We start from the raw sequence: 24,053 nt of genomic DNA on the forward strand, positions 1-24,053 counted from the left end.
GAAAATTGATAAGGAGATGTGAGAATCACTTGCAAGACCTTTTAGTAGCCTGCCACTATCAAAAGTAAAAAAAAAAAAATCAAGCCTTCTTGGAAATAAATAATAATCAAGCAAGATGATGAGTGACCAATAAGCTACAGGTCTATAGCTACCAATGACATCTTATTACTTTTACCAATGTGTACATTCGAATAAGAGAAAACCAACTTGGAATTCATCAAACACTTCCTAAGCTGGTTTCCATTACCAAGTGAATTATGATTCAACCACTGAAATAGTAGAGTGCTTTCAATTAAACCATTCACTAAATATTATAATACAACACATACATAAAATGATATGATTGTAGACTCGATTACCTTTCAAAACACCTAGACTTTCTTTAGTCATTCATGCTAATGAATAGAATGCATCTGCTGTGAACTTATCAAATTATTAATGCTTCTTTACTAGATAGAAATGGGAATCGGCCCATTCCCAACGCTTTGGCCTAGTGAGCCATCAAACACCTTCAAGACTCCAAAACTTCACAAACAGACTCCAAAAAAATGTAGTTCACTCTTGAAGCGCAAATCACTTTTCTGACTTGTCTGAAATTGAAGTTAGGAACAATGTATTGAAACCGACATTTATCTCTAAAATCTACCAATGAACAAAACCTACTATACAAACTCAAGCCATAACAAACTCAATGGAGTATACAATAGAAACCACACGCACCTTGAGAGTTTAGTTTAAGAACAAAATGTATATGACTGCTACAAACAATGTAGAACAACTCGATTATTTTACAATGTTGTATACTAAATTATCATCAAAAGTAAAGCATACCCATTAATATTAAATCTTAACTACTAACTCAAATTCGATGAAACTTGAAAAACATTATGAAGAGTTTTACTCACCAGTGTTTGATGCGTGTTTACACAAAGACCCATGAGAACCCATTAGCTCTCCACTCGAAGCTTGGGCGATTTTCTTCAATCAAACATCCACACTAACATTCATATTTTGTCTTAATGGCTGGACTTTTCTGGACGACGGCATATTGAGATCAAAATCCTTGTTCGACACAGTTAGCGTAATTTGTTTGGCTTCATTCGTCATACCAGCCTTTAAAAGAAAAGCTTAAAGAATTCATAGTGATCACCAGGCAAACTCTTCTCTAAATTATCTGAAACCGTGTAACTTACAGTGGTTAAATTGTTTTGATCATTTGAAAAAGGCAAGCCAGAGTTCGTTAAATTTCTAACCTAAAAAAAAGAATGAGAAATAAAAGAAATAACTTACATGAGTGAATTGGTGATGCCAGATTTTACATGCAAACCAATTGATAGTGCCAACTAAAAACATTCTAGACAACGGTATGCTGGTGTCCCGATTTGTTGGTAAGAAGCTTCAAAAGAAATAAACCAAGTACAAACAAATTGGGAAATAACCTAGTACCAGTGCCTGAAAACATCTCCTAGATAACAATCCAAACATCAATTATGCTTGAACACTCAGTAAAAAAGAAAGATAAAGCAAGAGCTTTTACTTGAGTTTCTAATAGAACCTATACCAAAAAACAACAACTACATCACGGTGCATAGTTGGAGTTAGAGACTAGGGAAACGATTGCATAGTACAAAATGACTCAATAACAATAAAAGATGCTTCACCTAGCCTATCAATGCTACTCTCAACTCCACATACAATTCTTATAGAAAAAAGTTGCCGGGTACACTTACCTTTTGCGAGTGTCCGCACCTAGCCGTTTCATCGCGTCATCAAGTTTTTCCTTAATTGCGGGAACAAACATTGATAGGTGAACCAATGCAAAGACCACCACCGTGAACGATCCCTTCCTCTATGGCAGCAAAGTTGCATTCTTTGCATCCTCAATCCGAGCTTACGATCTTCAAGCTTAGTTTCAGTAGCGGCACCCACCTTTATAACGCAACTCCACGAGAACTTGGCGGTTCTCTCGGCCGACTTCTCGAGAATCATACACAGAATCTGCCTCGGATAACTCCCTTTTATCCGAGCTATTCTAGCCCTGGATCTCATCTTTTGACGCAAAGATCGCAATTATTGTGGTTGAATCCTTGCTAATGGTCACCTTTTCGCAATTCCAAGCCGCTTTCAACTTCAGTATTTTCTATCATCAAGCCCGGATCATCGGCTTGGAACTTAGCTCTTATGACAAAAAGAATGCAGCAGATAAACGTAAGTAAAAGTGGAAAACAACACGGTTCGCGACTATCCAATATATTTGAAATATATCTCTAAGCCGCTATGATAGAAGGAATCACCGATAAATGCAAGTAAAAACCGAACAACATTAACAACACACGAGTTCACACAATCTAGTGTATCTTTGAAATATATCTCAGCTCTAACCATTAAAGGGTATATTTTCAAAGGAGAAAATAAAAATGAAAAAGAAATTCTTGAGGTGATTTGATTTTGTGAGCTACAAAATCAGCATCAAGGTTGTTTAATAAGATGCTCATTTTCAAACAGATAGATCAATTAGAAATGCTAGGTCTCAAGGATCTAACACCCCAACCCCTTGATTGATTTTAAAAATCTCAAGTTGAAACTTAATGCCATGTTGATCGACTCTGTTATAGCATGACGGGGACATTTGCAAGAAGGACCACACTCGTAAATGAGGGGTTTTGCTTCCACAATAGCCCCATCATGGTTGAATGGAATTTCTCCACCATTCCTAGCAACACATAAGCATTTCACTGAATCAGAGCAACCATTAGTGCATCTGCATCCCATTGGAGGGGAAATGTTATAGCGCAAAGGATATGTCATATTGGTTATATATTCAAAAGGATGGGCTTTTTCATTGTCCACTATGTTTGATAAGCACCCAAAAGTATATTATGAAACCCCATTGAGACATATAAATTTGGTTCATTATGTGTTTAATAATCATGAAATAAATATGTTTTCATACTTTTGCAGGTATTTGCAGTAAACATGGAAATATTGGTTAAACCTGCAATAAAGCACGAGGAACGGCGTATATATGAATTCTCCCAAATCCACGTTGAAGCATCAAACTTCCAAAGCTCCTACCTCTCGAACCAGGACTCCGAATGCGACAAAGAGAGCTGCTCGCATAATCGGCGATGAACTCTACTTAATAGGAAGGGAAGTTGTAAACCGCCCAAAATACCGGACTGCCACTGGACTGCACATTGACCCACTATGCGGGGCCACAAGATTGGATGAGTCATCAATCATGGAGCATGTCAAGACAAAGATAACAAATTATTGGTGCAAAGTTGACACCTTGCATGTAATAAATTAGATTAGGTGTTAATAGTGAAAAAAAAGGCAAGGTGTCACTTTGTTTTAATGTGGTAGATAAAAATGAATCAATGTGGTTTGATAATTCACGTGGGAGGAAATGAGATTTCTCTCAAATGGAGAAGAAATTAGACAAAGGTGGGGGATACTCCATTTACTCCCTTGACTTATTTTCCTCACATGACATTATTTTAGTTCCTTAGTGAAAATGAGAAGTAAGTTTTAGTTTTTGAGATTATTGAAAAGCTTGTAATAGTTTTAATGGAGGAACACTTGTTCTTCTAAGAAATAATAGAAGTGAGTTTGGTTGTGGATTTTCTTCTCTCTCTCTCTCTCTCTCTCTCTTTTGAGTTTTTATTAGTTCATAAGTCCTTGTCCCAAGGATCATGAGCTAACTTCCCTTTTGGGGAGTTAATCCAACTCATGCGAGGGAAAAACATTGGTTGTGAGTTTGGTAGGTTTTTAGGATGAACAACTAACACTACATCCTATCCCAAAATGATAGTTGGTGTAGTGTCTAGTTAGGAATCAAACAATGAGCTTAGAGATAAGTCATTGTTTGGTTTCACTTGCTAGCATGTATGAGCTCTTAAGTGAGCCATGCATGCTAGGGATCAATTCTATTTTTCCATTAGGGACTTGTCTATGAGTCTAGGAAGAATCAAAACCTTTTTCAAATAAACAACTAATGATAGTTTCACATGAGGAGGATTAACTCTCCACCTTCTTTTTTTAGTAATTTGTATTTTGTTTTAAGTGCATGATTTCAAACTTAAATGTTTTGCTTTTAATGTTTGTTAGGAAGAAACCTAGTATTATAACCTTACTCCTTAGTTCCCTTTATTGTAACATCCAATTTGTAGTTGTTCTATACTTTAGGTAGTTCGAATCCTTATTTTAACTCTACTCAACGAAGATCGTGAGTAAGGTACTTTGAGTGCTTTTTCACCAATTTAGAGAGTTAAAAACTCTAAGTGGTCTCCAAGCATATATCAAATGGCGCCGCTGCCGGTCTAAAGTCATAGAACGTGTGCTAAAGATCGGAAGTTGCATCAAGGGGGAACCCCCATTCTCTTCAATCCTTTCCTCTTCGTTCGTTTACCTTTTTTTTGTTTTTTTTTTTTTTTTTTTTTTTTACCACCTAAAAAGACACGTTTCGCTAAAAAATTTTTGCGTTCCACTTGCAGTTCCAAAAAGTTAGGACTGGGAAACAAAACTCTAGAAGATTATAAGACTTCTCGAGAAAATTTGGGCGGTTCGAAAATCGGACAAGCGTCGCGGGGTGTAGAGTCGCGTGCGCGAGTGGGACCTGCGTCCGCGGGTGAATTTCGTCAGTTTTTGCTCTTGTTCAACCAGCAGCATCTACAGATCTACATTGATCCATTTCCAGGCCTAAATATCATACCTTGTACCTGAAAATCTCGATAATCCTTTGGGATTAATCGCGTCGACAAATTGAAACGTTTGTAAGATCTTTTAAAACGCGGAAGCCACTGAGGTTCCAATTTTCAAGTATTATTGTAATTTATTTATATTATTATTATTATGTTTTTCTGCATGTATGCCATGTATATAGTATTAGGAAAAATTTATGGATTATTATTTAAGCTTTAGCCTCGAATTATGCATGAATCAAATTCAGATAACCGTAAATATTTATATACGATTACACGGACATGAATTGCATATGAATGTATATTTACATATTAATGGTATTGTATTGCATGGGTATATGTCTTTCTACGATAAATGTTGCTTGTTAAATGTTTGATATTTCACGACGATAACGCATATGGTATTGTCTAATATGTCGATTTTGTCAAGAAAGAGGAGAACATTCCAACGAGGGTTAAAATCTTAGTTGGGTAAGTTGTTTCTAAACCCACGGGTAAAGTCGCTCTCTATAGGACATTCGCAATCTCAATGAGTATTGTCGAAATCGATTTATTATGCAATACAAGAGTCGAGATTTTAGTTTGGGTATAATACTTTGCATGTTTAGTTTTGTCATCTATTCTCGCATGATGTATAACGTATTCAGTGATGCTAAGGTATTTAGATACGTATGAGTGATTCAAATTCATTGTTATTGTTGATATACATTTACGTAATATCGATTTACAAATTAGCGTACATATACGTATTACTGATGTATATTTGCCTGTACGTATGGAAATATTTATCGATGACACAAGCTTGCCTATTCGTATAGCTATACGTATGAGTAAAGTACCTTTCACATGCTACGCACCTAGTATTGTATGAGTAGATCGTATTTGTATGTTTGTATTTTAAACCTTGCATAAATTTTAAAAAAAAAAAAAAAAAAAAATTAAATTAAATTAAAATTAATTTAATACCACCTTTGCATAAATTTTAATTCCATAAATCTTAATCATATTCCAATGGTGTCTAGGAAACTTGAAAGATTGAGGTTACTTAATTAGAACCGCGGCTTGCACGGAAATCCTCCCTCATATCTATCTTGTGACTGGCCGTTGGTTTATGCACACGATTCCTAGCTTCATCAAGCTTCGTTAGCAGCAGCCTTAGGCATATGTTGTTCAACCCTAATGCTTAAGATAATAATAAAATTCGAGTCCTCATAATTCCTTCGTAAGTTAGATCTAATTTTATGCTTGCATGAGATTAAGGTCCGGTTCCACTAAAGAAATTGAACAACCCTATCGTCGAAAAAAAATACGATAAGCAATTGCGTAAGTTCTCACATAAAAATTGTTCTTCTTCTCGCTAATTACCTTCATCACAATCCTTCGCCGCCATCAACTTCGCCATTATGGCCGACGATCCTCCACCCAGCAGAGAAGCCCCTCTCGACTTCTATATCGCATTACAGGAAGGACCTTCTTCCCGATTAAACTTGAGGACATTGTCGGTGATTTTCGTGATCCCACCAAACGCCTTCAGTTTTTGTTACCAATATATCATGGTTTGGAGCACTAAAACCGCATAATCATCTTCGTAGACTTCAACAAGTGGCAACAACATTTCATCATCCGCCAGCCTCTAAGGAACAACTCTTGCTTCAACCGTTTCCATTCACTTTAGCGGAAAAGCATCAATCGGCTAGCAGACAACAATCACAATCCATAGACACATGGAATAAACTAGTTCAAGCTTTTATGCTTCAGTTTTACACTCGAAGAAAACAACTCAAATGCTTCGTAAAATTCAATTCTTCCGTCAAAATCCTCATGAATCCTTTTACGGAAGCATGGAGTCATTTTATCGATCTTCGTTAGAATGTCCTCACCACCAACTAGAAAAGTCGCGCCCTTGTTCGCTCATTCTTTAATGGTCCGTCGATCATCAAAAAGAAACTCTTGATATAATGAACGGAGGTTGCTTCATGGACAAAAAGGAGCTGAAGCTTATACTTTTCTTGAAAAACAAGTTTAAAAAAAGGTACACACCGGGTAACACCGAGCCGCCTAGATCATCAAAGGATACCGTTACAAAAGCCACATCTATTTTTGAGGTAAAACCCGATCCCTTGAAATAAAAATTTGATAGAATCCCTAACTAAAAAGTAGATGCCCTTGCAGGTTCAAGTAAACGATCAACTACCAAAACCACCATGAACGTTGACACCCTCCTTGTGTCCTTTGTCTTAGTCCCGATCATCCCGATGCATATTGTCCTTTGTTATATGCTTCCCCTACTCAACAAGCGGAGGAGGCATGTGCATTCAACATTCCTAATGCACCGTGGAGACAACATCCGAATTTCGCCAAGGCCAAAATAACCAACAAATGGGGGCTCCTCCCGGTTTCGCTTAATCAACCTGCTCGACCTACCAATAATTTTATTCCATACCGCCAAGGAAATAATCAACAATACCAACAAGGTCAATTTCAAAATAATTTAATGCTAATTATCGACCAAACCAAACTTTGTTTCAAATTTAATCCAAATCCCAACTATAATCAACAACTTCTAAGCAATAATCGAGAACTACTACCGTTGTACAACTGCGCTTTAACCATTACGGATAGGACAAATGAGACTTTCTTGGCTTACATGAACCAACAGCCTCAAATTTTAACGCCTATCCAACAATCACTTCAAAGAATCGGGCGCAAGAAAAGAGTCGAAGGTGTTTTTCTGCACAAGCAGCTTCCAAACCCTAAACCAAAGAACACACCTTTGAACCAATTAATGCCTCGGTACAAGCACCACCAACCAAGGTGAGGTGCATGCAATCACTACTCTACGATCCGAAAAACCGCCGACAATCGATACGATGCCGATAATCAACCAAAAGAACAGAGGGTTCCAAGGAATCTATTTCTAATAATGAACCTACGGAAGATTCCCCCGATACAACAAAGTCAACACCTCCGAATGTAGGAAACAAGCAAGTAGACCCCTTTGCCAAATTCTACCTAAGGCACCGCTTTTCCAAAGACGCTTTAGCAAAGAATAAACCCGATGACAATTTTGTTTAAATTCGAGAGACTTTTCAAAATTTAACAATAAACTTACCTTTTTCGATGCCTTAAAATTATTACCTAAAACATGCAAAATTTCTGAAAGATATGTGCACCACAAAAAAGAAGAACTAATGTTCTCAACAAGCCGTTCCTCATCAACAATTTCCTCCATTATTACAGAACACAATGGTATAGTAAAATACAAAGACCTCGGTAGACCAATCGGTTCCATGCACCTTAGGTGACAAATACACGGCCATCGCTTCTACTAGACCTAGGAGCTAGTGTGAACTTACTTCCATATTATTTATTTAAACAACTAGGTCTTCATGAACTTAAACCTACCACCATGACTCTACAGGTTAGCAGATCGTTCCATAAAGTATCCAAAAGGAATTGTTGAAAACGCCCTTGTAAAAGTCCAAGATTTCTTCTATCCCGTAGACTTTGTTATTTTGGATACGAGGTTGCATGTGATTCCATTCCTATCATCTTAGGACGTCCGTTCCTTGCCACCGCTAATGCTCTTATTAATTGTCGAGATGGTTCCATGACCATGTCCTTCGGAAATCTTTTCGGTCGAGGTGAATGTGTTCAAGTTGATGAAACAACTTCCGTGAGCCCGACATTGATGGTGAGGTTAACGGGGGTTGACAAAGATTCCGCAAAGAGTATTTTACAAACTTTTTTCCGAAGATGAAGTGTACCGATTTCTTCCCTTTAGCTTAATTCGAAGTTTGAGGATGATGATTATACACAAGAAGTAAATGAGTTATTAGAGTCGCATTCATTATTTGACCCTACAAATGTTGATGTCAAGTAACTTGGATGATCATCAACTGTTTACTACATGGATGATGATCTTCCTCAAGAATCTTTAATACCCAATTCCCCCCCCCTGAATTAAAACCACTTCCTTCGAATTAAAATACGCATGCCTTTGATGCGATGGTCGCCACCCGCTTATTATTTCTTCACAATTAACCGACGATCGTGAAGCTCGTTTAATTAATGTCATTCAACAACATCGCTCGCTATTGGATGGTCCCTAGATGACATTAAAGGCATTGAACCTAATGTGTGGACCCATCGCGATACACTGAAGAAAATGCAAAGACGTCGCGGAACCACAAATACGCTTAAACCCTACCATGAAAGATGTGGTCCCGAGAGGAAGTGTTAAAATTACTAGATGCGGTATTATTTACCCTATCTCTCGATAGTGTTTGGGTGAGTCCCGCATTAACGAAGTTCCAAAGAAATCGGCATTACAGCTTGTGCTAAATGATAAAGATGAATGCATTTCCGCCAGATCCCAAGAAATGGCTTAATATGCATCGACTATCGCAAACTTAATGCCGCCACTCGTAAAGATCACTTTCCACTTCCATTCATCGATTAGATGCTCGAACGCTTAGCGGGTCATGCCTATTATCGCTTTTGATGGTTATTCCGGTTATTTTCGGATAGTCATAGACCTCGCCGATCAAGAAAAGACAACGCTCATTGGCCCATTTGGTACATTTGCATATAGATTTTAATGCCTTTTGGCCTTTGCAATGCACCGGTACTTTCCAACATTTGCATGCTTCATATTTTCAGTGATATGGTTGAACGGTTTATGGAGGTATTCATGGACGACTTCTCAATTTATGGAGATTCTTTCGATATAATTTGTTTATCAAATCTTGAAAAAAGTATTTACACGCCAGGAAGAGAAAACCTTGTTCTTAATTGGGAAAAATGTCATTTCATGGTTACTAAAGGAATAGTTTTAGGACATATCGCTTCAAAGGACTAATCAAGTCCACAAAGCTAAGATAGAAAAATTGCTTCACTTCCTATACCAAAAACAGTTCGAGACATTCGCAAGATTCTTAGGACACGCAGGTTTCTATAGAGATTTATTCAAGATTTCTCAAAGGTTGCTAGACCTTTAACCAATCTCCCCGCTTAAAGATGCCGCTTTTGATTTCAGTTTCAGTTGCAAACAAGCCTTTGAGGTATTAAAACCGCGATTAACTACCGCCCCATAATTCAACCACCGATTGGTCTAAACCTTTTGAATTAATGTGTGACCGAGCGACTATGCTATTGAGTCGCACTAGGGCAACGCCGGAGAAAATAAGCCGGTTTGTCATTTACTACGCGAGTAAAACCCTTTAATGAAGCTCAACGAAACTATACCACCACCGAGAAAGAGTTTTCGCCAGTTGTATATGTGTTAGATAAGTTTTCATCCTTACCTAGTGGGTTCTCCAACTATTGTCTACACCGACCACGCGGCACTTCGCTATCTATTAGCAAAAAGATGCAAAACAAAGGTTGATCCGATGGATTCTCCTTTTGCAAGAGTTTACTCTCAAATTAGAGATAAAAAGGTAGTTTAAAATGTGGTTGCGCACCATTTATCAAGACTTGTCGCTGATGTTGATAATCGACATTGAACCTATCGCGGATTCCTTTCCGTGATGAACACTTGTACTCTATTTTTCGTCCCCTTGGTAATACCGACATAGTAAATTACTTAGTTACCGAGGAAGTTCCTTTATCTTGGTCTCAGAATGACCGGAAAAAGTTTTTATCCATCGCGGAAATTCTATTTTCGATGATCCCTACCTCTTCAAGTATTGTTCAGACTAACTAATCCGCCACAGCATTCCCCGACCGGGAACACAACGATGTATTATCCTTCCGCCATGAACAATCTTGTGGTGGTCATTTTAGTGGTAAGAAAACCGCGCCAAGGTTCTACAATGTGGGTTTTATTGGCCAACACTGTTTAGAGATGCACATGAGCATTGCAAAGCATGCAATCGCCAAAGAATTAGGTCGATTACTCAACGTAATATGATGCCCTTAAATCCCATTCTAATTGTGGAAATCTTTGATGTATGGGGCATCGACTTCATGGGTCCATTTCCAAATTCTCATGGCTTCCTATACATACCACTTGTAGCAGTTGACTATGTGTCAAAATGGATTGAGGCATTGGCATGTCGGTTAACGATCATAAAACAAATGTTTTGTTTGTAAAGAAAATATTTTTCTCGATTTGGTGTTCCAAAAGCTATAATTAGTGACGGGAAAAACATTTCGCAATAAAATTTTTGAATCATTAGTAAAGAAATATGGAGTCACGCACAAAGTGGCAACTCCGTGATCATCCTCAAACCGTTGGTCAAGTAGAAGTCTCTAATCGAGAAATAAAATCCATTTTGGAAAAAACTGCCAATCCATCTAGGAAAGATCGGGTTCTACGATTATCCGATGCCTTGTGGGCATACGTAATGCCTTTTAAGACACCTATAGGGATGTCTCCAGACGCCTCGCTTTTGGAAAACCTTGTCATCCGCCGGTTGAACTTGAGCACCGCGGCTCTATGGGCCATCAAAAGCCCCAATTATAACACTAACATGGCAGCTAAAAAAAGAAAATTGCAGCTTAAACGAGCTTGAGGAAATTCGAGTGATGCCTATGATCTCGAAATCCTATAAAGCCAACATGAAAAGAGTGCATGACAAGCACATATTGCTAAAAGAGTTCAAAGTCGGTCAAAAAGTTTTGATGTACAACTCAAGATTACACATTTTTCCAGAAAATTAAAAACTCGATGGTCCGGTCCTTTCATCGTCTCTGGCCGGCCACCCCTTATGGGGCTATCTCTCGTGAAAACTAAAATGATGGTAGCTTAATTCCAAGTAAATGGCGGTACTTTAAACATTATCATGAGTTGCGCTTCCGTGATGTCGAAGAGACTCTTCTCAATGATCCAGTCTACATGCACTAATAGATTCGCTGGTGTACTTCTTTCCATGTATTTAAACAGAAAAGTATGCCATTAGGGTAGCCGGCCCTCTTCTATTTTCTTTTTCTAAAATTCCCTAGAGTGTGTGTGGTTGCAAGCCGGAACCTTAGTCCACTAAAAACTCTTCGTAACCGAAAGTATAAATGTCTCGATAATCGAAAGCAAGCGTGCCTCCGTGAAAACAATGGGTACCAAAAATTTCAACTCCTTCTTTCTCCTCCCTTTTCTATTCTCTTCCTCGCGAACTCCAACTCATCATTTGGTCCAAATCTCACCCATCTCGAATTGGTAATGGTCGTAGTACTTTTGCTCGAAAAAGACGAGTTTAAAAGGATGGGGTGGTGTATGAACCGGCCAAACTCCTTTTTCGTCCTGTGTCTTGATCTTTTATCCGAGATGAGCGGTATAAGGTATATTATTGTCCGACACCACCAACAGATAAACTTTGTCGCCGTCCCGTCCCTCCTACAGGTTGGGATTCGCCTTGAGGATCCGCGTTAAAAGACTCACATTCGCCTTGAGGATCCGACGTTAAAAGACTCACATTCGCCTTGGAGGATCCGACGTTAAAAGACTCCACATTCGCCTTGAGGATCGACGTTAAAAGACTCACATTCGTCTTGAGGATCTGACGTTAAAAGACTCACATTCGTCTTGAGGATCTGACGTTAAAAGACTCACATTCGTCTTGAGGATCTGACGTTAAAAGACTCACATTCGTCTTGAGGATCTGACGTTAAAAGACTCAACATGTATATACACGTTTTGTTTTATTAGCACCCAGCATGGTGCCCAAAGAGAGTCGCGGATATGCACCATCGGACATTTCATAGTTCAGACGGGCAATGGATTCCCCGTGCCAACCCCGCTCAGTTTTTATGTGATCGTTTCGGGCGGGTTTGAGGCTATACCATATGTACTAAGGGTAATATTATTATTAGACCATTGCACATTGGTCAAGGATGGTACCGCCCTAAACCCTAGGCCCCCAAAACATAAAGGATAAGCCACAACCCGGCTGGATCGGGTTCACCCAGAGCCGACATGAAAGTTGCCCGAAGTTAAGCCGTTTTGTGATGTGTTGTTTTATTTGGATTTCGGTGTTGTTGACACGTTCTTCTCGACTTGTACATTTGTATATAAAGGATAAATAAATAAAACCTAAGGTTGTAAAAAAAAAAAAAAAAAAAAAAAAAAGATTTTGAATGTGATTTTTTCATATTCTAATGGATGGATTTTTAATAATCGATCGTTTCGATATCTCATCGGTTAAATTCGAGTTGAAACGAATCAATTTCCACGCTTTGAAATTTCGAACTTTTCGACATAAGAGGAATTTCTGTAATTCATTTGTACTTGGGCCAAAATTTTGACCCGACCCAAAACCCAAGATCCGGGTACAAAGCCCACGCCGGCGGGGGCACCCACGGCCCACCCCCTCACTTCTTCTTCCACAAAAACGGATCTTGGTCCCTCACCATCCACTCAAGGCATAGCATACCAAATAGAATTCGACCACAAGACGCTGGCCAAACTCCACCAACCTCAACCCCTTCCTCCAAGACCACCACCTCCTCCACCTCCTCTTGCTATTTGCACCATCAAAATCTAAATTATACCGCGCTATGGCAGCACGAAGACGAATTACAGTCGAGAGAAATTTCACAAATCTATATAATTCCGGGATGTTTCACCCATTTTTGATGAGGAAATTGAAAGTAGAGAGTGGGAATATCTTTGCATCAATCCCAGCTCAATATTCAAGATTTGGTGTTGAAATTTTATAACAATGGAGGTTTCGGGGTGACTTAATTTTGGATTACGGGCGGATGGATGGGATGGAACGTGAACTCACACCGGAGTTGATTTCGAATACCGCTGCAGATTCCGATTAACTCGGATAGCCCGACCTCGTTATTGTCGAGTATCCCACCACGAGGGATTTGATGTTTGACACGCTTCTCGAGGGAGAGTACAACATCGCTCGAATCTGCGTGTAAAGATTCGCCCGACGTAACCAATTAGCCGCCACTCAATGGTTGGCGACAACGCCATTGGAACTTCAAAGACGCCCGACGCGGAACAAGACTTTCTTGCACTCGCCGTGGATCCTACAGAGAGGAAGCACACTTTCTGTATGGTCCACTTCCGGGCCATATTATTACTTAATCGTCAAAGCCAAATAGGTCCTCTCCTGTCAGTACTTGTTACTCAAATTTTATGCTTAACTTTAGGGTTCCGGTCGCTACTCCTTTCATTGAAACAAGGTCTTTCGAGAATTTTGGAATTTTTGAGACTTGTGTTTTAGACCATCGGGACCCAAAAGAGCTAGAGATGACATTGAGCATGATAACGCATCCTCCTCCTCCGCCTTCACCACCGTGATCGCTTTTTAATGAAGATACCATGCTACCAATCAATACTCCTATGGATGCCTTGAGGAACATGAATTCTAGTATGCGTAGGATGTTTCTTTCGCAGAAGAAGAGATGATTACTTCCCTGCAATGAATTCCAAAGAAGAAATGAGAAATCGCCAAGGCCAATTCCAGAGAATGATGATGGCTAATCAGCAGAATTCCAAGATCGGTTGTTCTGAGCCTATAGGCCACATTCCGCCCTACCAAATTCCAAAGTTAAGTTCGTGGGTCAAGACGAGAAACCCGGTTCTTCTTCTCGCTAACCCGAGGATTCCCAGTAGATGTTTATTTTCTTTGGTTTAGAAATGACTATGTCATTTATTTCCCTAATGCATTGCATTTTTATTTTTTTTTAGTGCTAAATTATTATATATCGGTTGATTTCTCATAATTTTGTATCTCCAGACGGTTTAAATGAGAAATTATTTATGTTATGCGAATATAGTACTTTCAAAAATATGAGTTTGCTCCTTGATTCATTGGGCCTACTCTCAAAGCCCAACGGTCAGAACCCAACGGACTGATCCAAACGGTCACATGCCCAACGGTCAGATACCAAGTTATAAATACAACTCTCCTTTCCTCTTTCACTCATTCCCTTCTCTCAATCTTCACAACTTCTTCTTCACAAAATTTCAATTTCTTGACAATAATGAATAAACTAGAGCGATGGGAAAAGGAGCAACGCGAATGGGCTATCACATTAATTGTGATGACAGTGTTTATCATCATTCTCTTGTCACTCATGCATAACACGATGCAGCATAACTAGATCTATGTAACTTTTTTTTTTTTTTTTTTTTTTTTTTTTTTTTTTTTTTTTCTGATTTTCATTTTGTATATTAGTATGGTGTGTTAAATAATTCTCACACATTTGTACGGGTTTTACGATTAAATGGAGAAGTTCCGTATTAATTAGTTGTGTCTATTAGTTGTCTTTTTTCTTCCTAATAGATATATATATATATATATATATAATAATAATAATAATAAAAAATATAAAAAAATATAAACAATAAAAAAAAAAAAAAAAAAAAAAAATATATAAAAAAATAAAAAAATATAATAATATATAATAATAAATAAATAAAAAAATAAACAAACCATAACAAAGAAAGCCAGAAAAAAAAATTCAATAAGTAAAAAATCAAATTAATGGATACATCCAAAATTGGTGTTAATGGATAAAATCACAGAGAACGACGCTTACAAGGTACACATAACACTTGTCACAGATGTTCTCGATTATTCTATTCATATTCTATTACCGAAGTTATGATCATCAATCTGAAATTACGTGTAAGTTTAACTACCCCCCGTGAAACTTTCCTCCCAGATTTTCTAAACATTAAACAATCTCATTAATTATATTTGGATATCCGACATGACAAAGACTTTATCATGGATCCCCTATGATGTCCGTTCATAATCACATGGGTCATTAACTACACTTGGACTCCAGATTGGCTATATAAATCTCTTCTTTTTAAGCCATTCTTATTCATACAATTTTCACTATCCTTCCTCAATAATGGCTCAACCAAGAAAAATAACGGCAGAGAAAGACTACCCGAAATCTTTCAAGAGGGCCGGTTTTCTCCTTATTTTGACATCGAAATCAGTCGTCATGGGCCGGACGCCTCTTCTATATCATTCAAGAAAGCCTAGTTATTCCGAGAATTGGTTTTGATGTTCTACCAATTTAGCGGTTATGAAGATGGAAGATTCTACTTCAATGCCTATGGACAACGTTTGGAATTGAATAAGGACATGATCTCCGACATACTTCAAATCCCAATAAATAACTAGGAGTCCCTTTTTCAAGAGTCATCATTTGATTCCGCGAAAAACTTTATCATGAGCTACCAGATCTCATGGCGACGTCGAAAATACACATCACATTGTTCTTCAACGCTCTTTGAAACAGAATCAACGTGTTGTGCTCCACTGGTTGGGACATAATGTGTTAGGTACATCACACCAATCTGAAGTCACAAAGCCTCAGCTTCACCTACTTTGGATTTTGCAAACTCAGAGAGATGACTTTTGTATGATCCAACACCTCTGGAACGTAATCACCAAGAAAACAAGAAGGTCAGCAGCTCTACCCACTTTGGTTACGCAGATTATGATGCGTTGAGTTATCCAAGAATTTCTCCGAGACACCCCTTCAAAGAGCATATATAAAAAGGTCTTTCAAACAGACTACTCACTGTTGGTTTTGGACCCCTAATACTCGATAGATGAGCGTAACACCCCAAGCTCAAATTTCAACATTTATTTGATGAAAATGCCATGTGAATATTATTAATCCTATGGACGGCATTAAACTCCTTCATCGGGGTTTGAGGGAACTACACTTCGCCGTAATATCATCATCACAACTCTTCAGGATTTCCAAGATTGTCAAGCAACTCATGATGTTGAACAGGAAGAGATCTTGGAAACTCATTCTCAATCCTTGCAAAATCACGCGCTCCTAATGGAAAATCAAACTGTACTCTCGCTCACCAAGGGGACATTTCAGATGCACGGCTTCGCGCTAACAAATAGAAGACCTAAACAGTCTGGTGCAAAATATGCATCTCCTAGATCAATATCAGAATCCATGATATTACTAAGTCAATAAGTATATAATCATATATGTTATTACGTTTTCCGTCGTACTATGTATTTTATCTTATCTTTTTGTTTTATTTTGTATGAAATGCTTAGTAGGATTGTCATCATTTCCATTGTGACTAATATAATTTTAACATGTGCTACAGGAGGGTCTATTTTCTTACATACTCATTTTTCCATCCGGTCGCATACTAGTTTATTACTTCATCCACTATGGCATCTTCATCAAACACAAAGATCTTCATCATCCATGGTCCCTCCCAAAATCATTCCCGAAAGCAATCCTTTTTCAGCCTATCATGATGGATTCTAATGCCTATGGCCATCTCTTCCATGATTACATCACAAACATTGGGTGGTCTTCCCTAATTCTTCAACCCGACCAAACATATTCTCCAAGTTTTGGCTGCATACTTTTATGCTAATATGGATGACACACCAAAGATTCAACCATGCGCATGGTTTCTACTTAGACGGATTCACAATCCGAAGTTGGTGACACACCTCATATGTTTTCTCAACAACAACTTGCTCTAACTTTGGACCTTCCATATCACTTAACCCGCCAGATCTTGCAAAGACATCTTTCATAATTCTTACCGTTCCTTTTCGGTGGCAAGCGTGCCGCGACTTTTATGGTGATGGTCTTGAGATCAAACGAGAAGGAGATGGCCATGTGCCATGGCTAACATCACCATTCCATTAGCAAGCATGACCATGAACATGGGGACCGCCATGTTATTTGTATTCCTAAACATTATGGGAGATTGGCATTTTTCATCGCCAATGAGGTCGCTTTTGCATTGTATTCATGCACTAGCTTCGTGGTCATGCATTATTTAACATTTTAGGTTGTGTTGTCTCCAGCCCAAACGAGCTCGACTTTTCGGGATAAGTATATACTTTTACCATCACCACCGCCACCGAATCATGAAGACACATTTCCCACAGTTTGCGGCTACTTTTCATGATCGGGTCAAGGTGGATTCCATGTGCCCAAAGAAACGTAATCATTCGCCATTGAGGTTTCATTAAATGGAAGCGCCCCGCCGATACCGAGGCATGTTCGATGTTACCCAAAGGACTAAAAAGATGAAGACCAATTTGAGAGAATCGGAGACAAAGAATGGGCAGAAATTTTGGCGACTATTATCTATTGGCGCTGATGCTAAGGAAATGCATTTCCTTAAAGAGGACGCCGGAGACCTTCATCGCCCCTTTGGATGGTAAACTTGAGTTTGCCATTGTACAAATATCTAGCTAAACCTTCTATTTGGTGTGTTATTGTTTTTCATGTTTCAGACGCTTATGGTTCATTATATCGTGGTGCTATGTTTAGTGTGCTATGAACATTTTCTTGTTTTTTCGAATAATATATTATGATCTCCAACCTCTCTGGTTCCAAAGAATCTAGCCCTAATTTTGCTCACGGTTCTCGTGTACTTTCTCTCTTTAATTATTGATCCTTCGAGGACTAAGCATCATTTCGTTTGGGGTGCTTTAAACCTATAGCAAGAATTAGGCATCTTGTAGCCTATATATAGTTTTTATTTTCATATTAATAATTGTACTTAGTGACAAAGTCTTGTTTCCTTTTCAATGATGAAAATTGTCTAGAAATCTCACATTAGTATCCCGAATTAGGATTTGTTTTAAGAAATTTTAGATAATAACGACGCTAATAGTTTTATACATCTTTTCATGAATATTCATGTATCGAGTATCATTGATTGTACATAGCAAGAAGTTTCGGAAACAACGGTTAGTTACTTAAACTATAAACCCCGTGAGAATCTAACCAAAAGCCTTGATATGAGTGATTTGTGTGTGATGACACGAGGAGTAGTTTTTCCGATTAGAGGAAATTACGATCTACTTACTTGATCACCAACCAACCCTAAAGAGAATTTAGGCCTTCTTTGGATCGACATAGCTAAAAATTCTTACTGTTACAAATATTACCGCTAGTCACTCCAATTAAACCTTTCATCAAACCTTTCACTTTCACCACAAAAAATTCCTTACCCATCTATTAAACCAAATAAAAGAACCTACCTAAGTGATGAGTATGAGAAATAGGATGAAATGTGGAAAGAATAAAGAGAAAGACTTGTCCCAAATTTAAGCCATTGGGTTGCTTGCTTAAAAGGAAAATAGAATCATGTTCTTAAGTTCTAAAAAAAAAAAAAAAAAAAAAAAAAAAAAAATCCTTAGTATCCGGAGGCTTAAGAACAAGGTTGGAAAAACTTCAGAAGAAGAAGGAAAAAGGAAAAAGGATTTCTCTAGTATAAATATATGAAGACCCTATTCTCTCATACTCGTGAATTTTGATTATCCATTTCCATTTTCTTGTACACTATCACCTAAGCCCCACAATACCTAATAAAGACCTCTAATTCAATTAGGAGTAGGGTGGTGTGATAATAAGTAGTAGACGTGATTGATCGACATCGGCTCCTCCGACCGTCATTGAGATGTAAGGAAAACGTGCCCACCGCGCATTAACCGGAGTTAACAAAACCCCGAGTGGAAAATTTTTGAGTGAATATGTGTTTCAACACATACCGTGAGAACCCATTTAGGTATGCTCTCAAGGATCCGTAAACAACCCCGCTAGTATATTTCAATGAAAAGTTCATCGCATGAATAATCATATGTAGATGTTTTAATTATTGAATACATATTAACTTGAGTTTCAAAGAAATAAATCCTCGTTCCTCCTAAGGAGATGTATGGATATCCGAGATTAATTTAGGAAACAAGTTTCACATCGAAGTCGCCAGAGTATAAATAAAGTTTGTGAGTATCTTTTTTCGAAAACTCTCACGAGGTTATAACTCGGCCCACTAGGGAATTCCTAGTGGGTTTAAGGCCTTGTTGATATGGTCAATGCAATCGCTCGCTAAACGAGAATTAGTTTAGACTACACATTTTTGGCCACTTATCTATTTTAGTGTCTCTTCTTTGCTTCGAGGACAAGCAAAGTGTCGTTTGGGGTAGTGTGATAAGCACCCAAAAGTGTATTATGAAACCCCATTGAGACATATAAATTTGGTTCATTATGTGTTTAATAATCATGAAATAAATATGTTTTCATACTTTTGCGTGTATTTGCGAAGAAACATGGAAATATTGGTTAAACCCGCAATAAAGCACGAGGAACGGCAGATATATGAATTCTCCCAAATCCACGTTGAAGCATCAAACTTCCAAAGCTCCTACCTCTCGAACGGGACTCGAACGCGACAAGAGAGTCGCTCGCACAATCGTATGATGAACTCTACTTAATAGGCGGGAAGTTGTAAACCGCCCAAAATACCGGATCGCCATCGGATCGCATTATCGACCCACTACGGGGCCACAAGATTGGATGAGTCATCAATCATGGAGCATGTCAAGACAAAGATAACAAATTATTGGTGCAAAGTTGACACCTTGCATGTAATAAATTAGATTAGGTGTTAATAGTGAAAAAAAGGCAAGGTGTCACTTTGTTTTAATGTGGTAGATAAAAATGAATCAATGTGGTTTGATAATTCACGTGGGAGGAAATGAGATTTCTCTCAAATGGAGAAGAAATTAGACAAAGGTGGGGGATACTCCATTTACTCCCCTTGACTTATTTTTCCTCACATGACATTATTTTAGTTCCTTAGTGAAAATGAGAAGTAAGTTTTAGTTTTGAGATTATTGAAAAGCTTGTAATAGTTTTAATGGAGGAACACTTGTTCTTCTAAGAAAAATAATAGAAGTGAGTTTGGTTGTGGATTTTCTTCTCTCTCTCTCTCTTTCTTTTGAGTTTTTATTAGTTCATAAGTCTTTGTCCCAAGGATCATGAGCTAACTTCCTTTGGGGAGTTAATCCAACTCATGTGAGGGAAAAACATTGGTTGTGAGTTTGGTAGGTTTTAGGATGAACAACTAACACTACATCCTATCCCAAAATGATAGTTGGTGTAGTGTCTAGTTAGGAATCAAACAATGAGCTTAGAGATAAGTCATTGTTTGTTTTCACTTGCTAGCATGTATGAGCTCTTAAGTGAGCCATGCATGCTAGGGATCAATTCTATTTTTCCATTAGGGACTTGTCTATGAGTCTAGGAAGAATCAAAACTTTTTCAAATAAACAACTAATGATAGTTTCACATGAGGAGGATTAACTCTCCACCTTTCTTTTTAGTAATTTGTATTTTGTTTAAGTGCATGATTTCAAACTTAAATGTTTTGCTTTAATATTTGTTAGGAAGAAACCTAGTATTATAACCTTACTCCTTAGTTCCCTTATTGTAACATCCAATTTGTAGTTGTTCTATACTTTAGGTAGTTCGAATCCTTATTCTAACTCTACTCAACGAAGATCGTGAGTAAGGTACTTTGAGTGCTTTTTCACCAATTTAGAGAGTTAAAAACTCTAAGTGGTCTCCAAGCATATATCAATGTTCACAGCACCAATGGGAATCTTCTCTTTCCCTTGAGAAATATCATCTATACAGCGACCTTCACGTACTCTTGTATTCATTGACTTCTTCAATTCTTTTATGGCAAGCTCTGGTTGCCCAAGAATTTTTCTCAGTTGAAACTTAAAGACCATAGTCCCATGGTTCCCCTTTTCTTTCCAACACCTTTCAACTATGTATAATCCATCATAAGTGTATGTCGATACCCTTTTACCCCTTGTATGCAGCATATCACTTCCTTTCTTTTCTTTAAAATCACGGAGAACTTTAATACCTTTAGTCTCCTTAAATCCACGGATAACTCTGACAAGAGTTTTTTCGTCAATTCTATTCTTCAGATAGAGGTTTCCTTGCTCAAGCTTTTGATCTTTAGCTTTCTTAGTACCTACTGCCGTTTTCTAAGTTGATTGAAGTGTTGAGACTAAATGGAATCAAGCTCAGATCCATTTTCTTTAATGTTTGAACTAAAGGAGGGAAGCCATATCATCCGCATTTCTTCTTTTTATCCCAACGCCTGACTATCAACCTCAGTGCACCTTCTGCTCAGTCTTTTTTGTAGATTAAAGAATGGTTTTTTGTTTCTCTGGTTTTTTTTTTCATAGAGAGAGAGAGACGGAGAATAAACGAAGTGTTTTAAGAGAATATAGAAAGAAGTTTTTATCTATTTTGAATTACTCCAAACAATTGAAATCGGCACAATTGAAATCGGCAAAAAAAGTGTAGAATTTATTTTTTTATAAAAAATCTGATATGTCACTAGGACATTCTCAACTATTCAGTATTAATAGTCTTTGATGTCAATTATGCCGATCTCCAGTTGGGATTCACTTTTTGGTCTATGAGAAATCTGGACCACTTCTTATGTATCAATTATGGCGATCGCTGTTTAAGTATTTTTTGGACCACGAGTGACAGAAAGTTCAATTATTGTAAGTTCACCGCATCACGGGTCATTGTTGCGATTTGTGGTCTCTCTTGACATAAAGTTCATTCATCTTTCTTAGAGATTCAGATGTCTTCACCATAAAAGGATATATTTTGAATGTTAGAAACCTGCATCACTCCACTTGGTCCAAAGTTCAAACACGCATACCTTACGGTTGGCGATTTCAAGGATGCAAACATCAGAATGTGGAACTGACATCCAAATTTTTTGCGTTGACATACAATGTGATTATGAGGATGATTGCTTGAAAGAGATACTATGGTGATTGGTGAACACGTGGGTGATTCGGAAGAAGTGAAGCGATTTCAAGAGCTTGTTAGGGAGACTCTAAGATTAAGTGATGTTTCAAATGTTGGAGATTTTCTGCCAATTTGGAGATGGATTGGTGGGGACAAAGGATTTAAAAATAAAATGCTTGGGTTGAAGGCAAAACGAGATAAGTTTTTAGAAGATTTGTTAGAAGAACATCGAAGATTGAGAAGTGATCTTAAATTTGATAGAGAAGAGAAGCAAACACCGTTGATTCAAGTACTGTTGTCGCTTCAAGAGGCTGAACCCGAACACTACACTGATAATGTAGTAAAAGGCATTATGTGGGTAAGTATTTTAGTATGGGATGTTTTTATCGGTTGTTTAGTACTTGGTTGTAAGCAAATACAACATAACACAGCCCAAATTAGCTAGTTTTGAAACTATAAAGATTTTCACACATGATACTGGAAAGCTACAATATTATAAATGATGCTAGTAAAAAGAACAGGACCTGCAACTATAGATTTGCTATAAGTTAGCCAAGAAAGCCTAACCATGTGTATTTTACCCAAAAAAAATGTGTGCTTTGAAACCTTGAATTATTGTTTTTTCCAGTGTCGAGATGTTCTGGTAACACGTTGTTTGCAGGACTTGTTTGCTGCAGGAACAGACACTTCAAAGAGCACAATGGAATGGGCCATGTCACTTTTGCTTAACAATCCTCATGTATTGAAGAAAGCTCAAGAAGAGATAGACCTCCATGTGGAACCAGGCCGACTTCTTGATGAATCAGATGTCGAAAAACTCCGATACGTCCATAGCATCGTCATGGAAACACTTCGAATGTACCCACCTGGGCCATTGATGATACCACATGAGGCATCAGAAGAGTGCATTGTAGGAGGTTACAACGTTCCACGAGGCACAATGTTAATTGTAAACTTGTGGGCAATTGAAAATGATCCTAATGTATGGAATGAGCCCACTAAGTTCGTACCAGAGAGGTTTCTTGGGCTTGAAAGGACAAGAGTGGGGTTTAAATTGATGCCTTTTGGAGTAGGAAGAAGAAAATGTCCCGGTGAGGGACTAGCAACTCGGGTAATAACGTTAACTTTGGCAGCCTTGATTCATTGTTTTGATTGGGAGAGAGTTGGAGAACAAATGGTGGACATGAGTCGAGCTAGGGGTCACCATGCCCAAGGCTCTACCCTTGGAGGCAAAGTGCAGACCTCGAAAAAACGCATTGAACTTCATTGACAAACTATGATTTAGCTTGTGTACGTTGTTGTTGTTCTACCTATCATGGGGTGTAAGTGGCGCAATCAGGTTGAGTTAAAAATCGATATAAGGTGTATCCTTTTTATTCCGATAATGTATAATGTGTATCCTATTTCATCAATGATGCATTGATGATCTTATTCAATGCTAAATTTCGAGTGTTTCATATTTCCTTTAAAACAAAATAATGTATGTGTATGGACTGTGGACATGACCTTACTTGGCCCAAGCCAATTGTCGGCCACAAATGCCATGTGCAAGTTCGTTCAAGGGTACCTTATTTTATCAAATTATTATATTTTTTTTGAAAAGTATTTATCATGTACCATCGGCATTATTTATCAAATTTAAGCTTATTTTTTTAGCAGAACCCTATATATATGGTTCAAAGCGTCAAATAGATGCTTTAGATAGTATCAAGTTTCAACCGTTCTGTAAAGTATGAACTATGAACCACCACAAATGCCATGTGCAGCTATTAGTGTAGATACAGCGAAGGTGGAGATTGT

At 38.0% G+C, this 24,053-nt stretch overlaps 2 pseudogenes across 1 annotated transcript; one reads left to right on the forward strand and one right to left on the reverse strand.

Moving 5' to 3' along the window:
* Positions 1–2,510: 2,510 nt before the first annotated feature.
* Positions 2,511–21,515, reverse strand: LOC147520651 (histone-lysine N-methyltransferase, H3 lysine-9 specific SUVH5 pseudogene; annotated as a pseudogene).
* A 621-nt stretch (positions 21,516–22,136) lies between these two features.
* On the forward strand, positions 22,137–23,712 carry LOC147520652 ((+)-piperitol/(+)-sesamin synthase CYP81Q1-like; annotated as a pseudogene). The gene is made up of 2 exons (XR_015212751.1): positions 22,137–22,611; positions 22,915–23,712. The product of XR_015212751.1 is annotated as a (+)-piperitol/(+)-sesamin synthase CYP81Q1-like (transcript).
* The last annotated feature ends 341 nt before the right edge of the window (positions 23,713–24,053 follow it).

This window comes from Coptis chinensis, chromosome 2 (assembly GCF_015680905.1).
Source record: "Coptis chinensis isolate HL-2020 chromosome 2, ASM1568090v1, whole genome shotgun sequence".
Lineage (NCBI taxonomy): Eukaryota > Viridiplantae > Streptophyta > Magnoliopsida > Ranunculales > Ranunculaceae > Coptis > Coptis chinensis.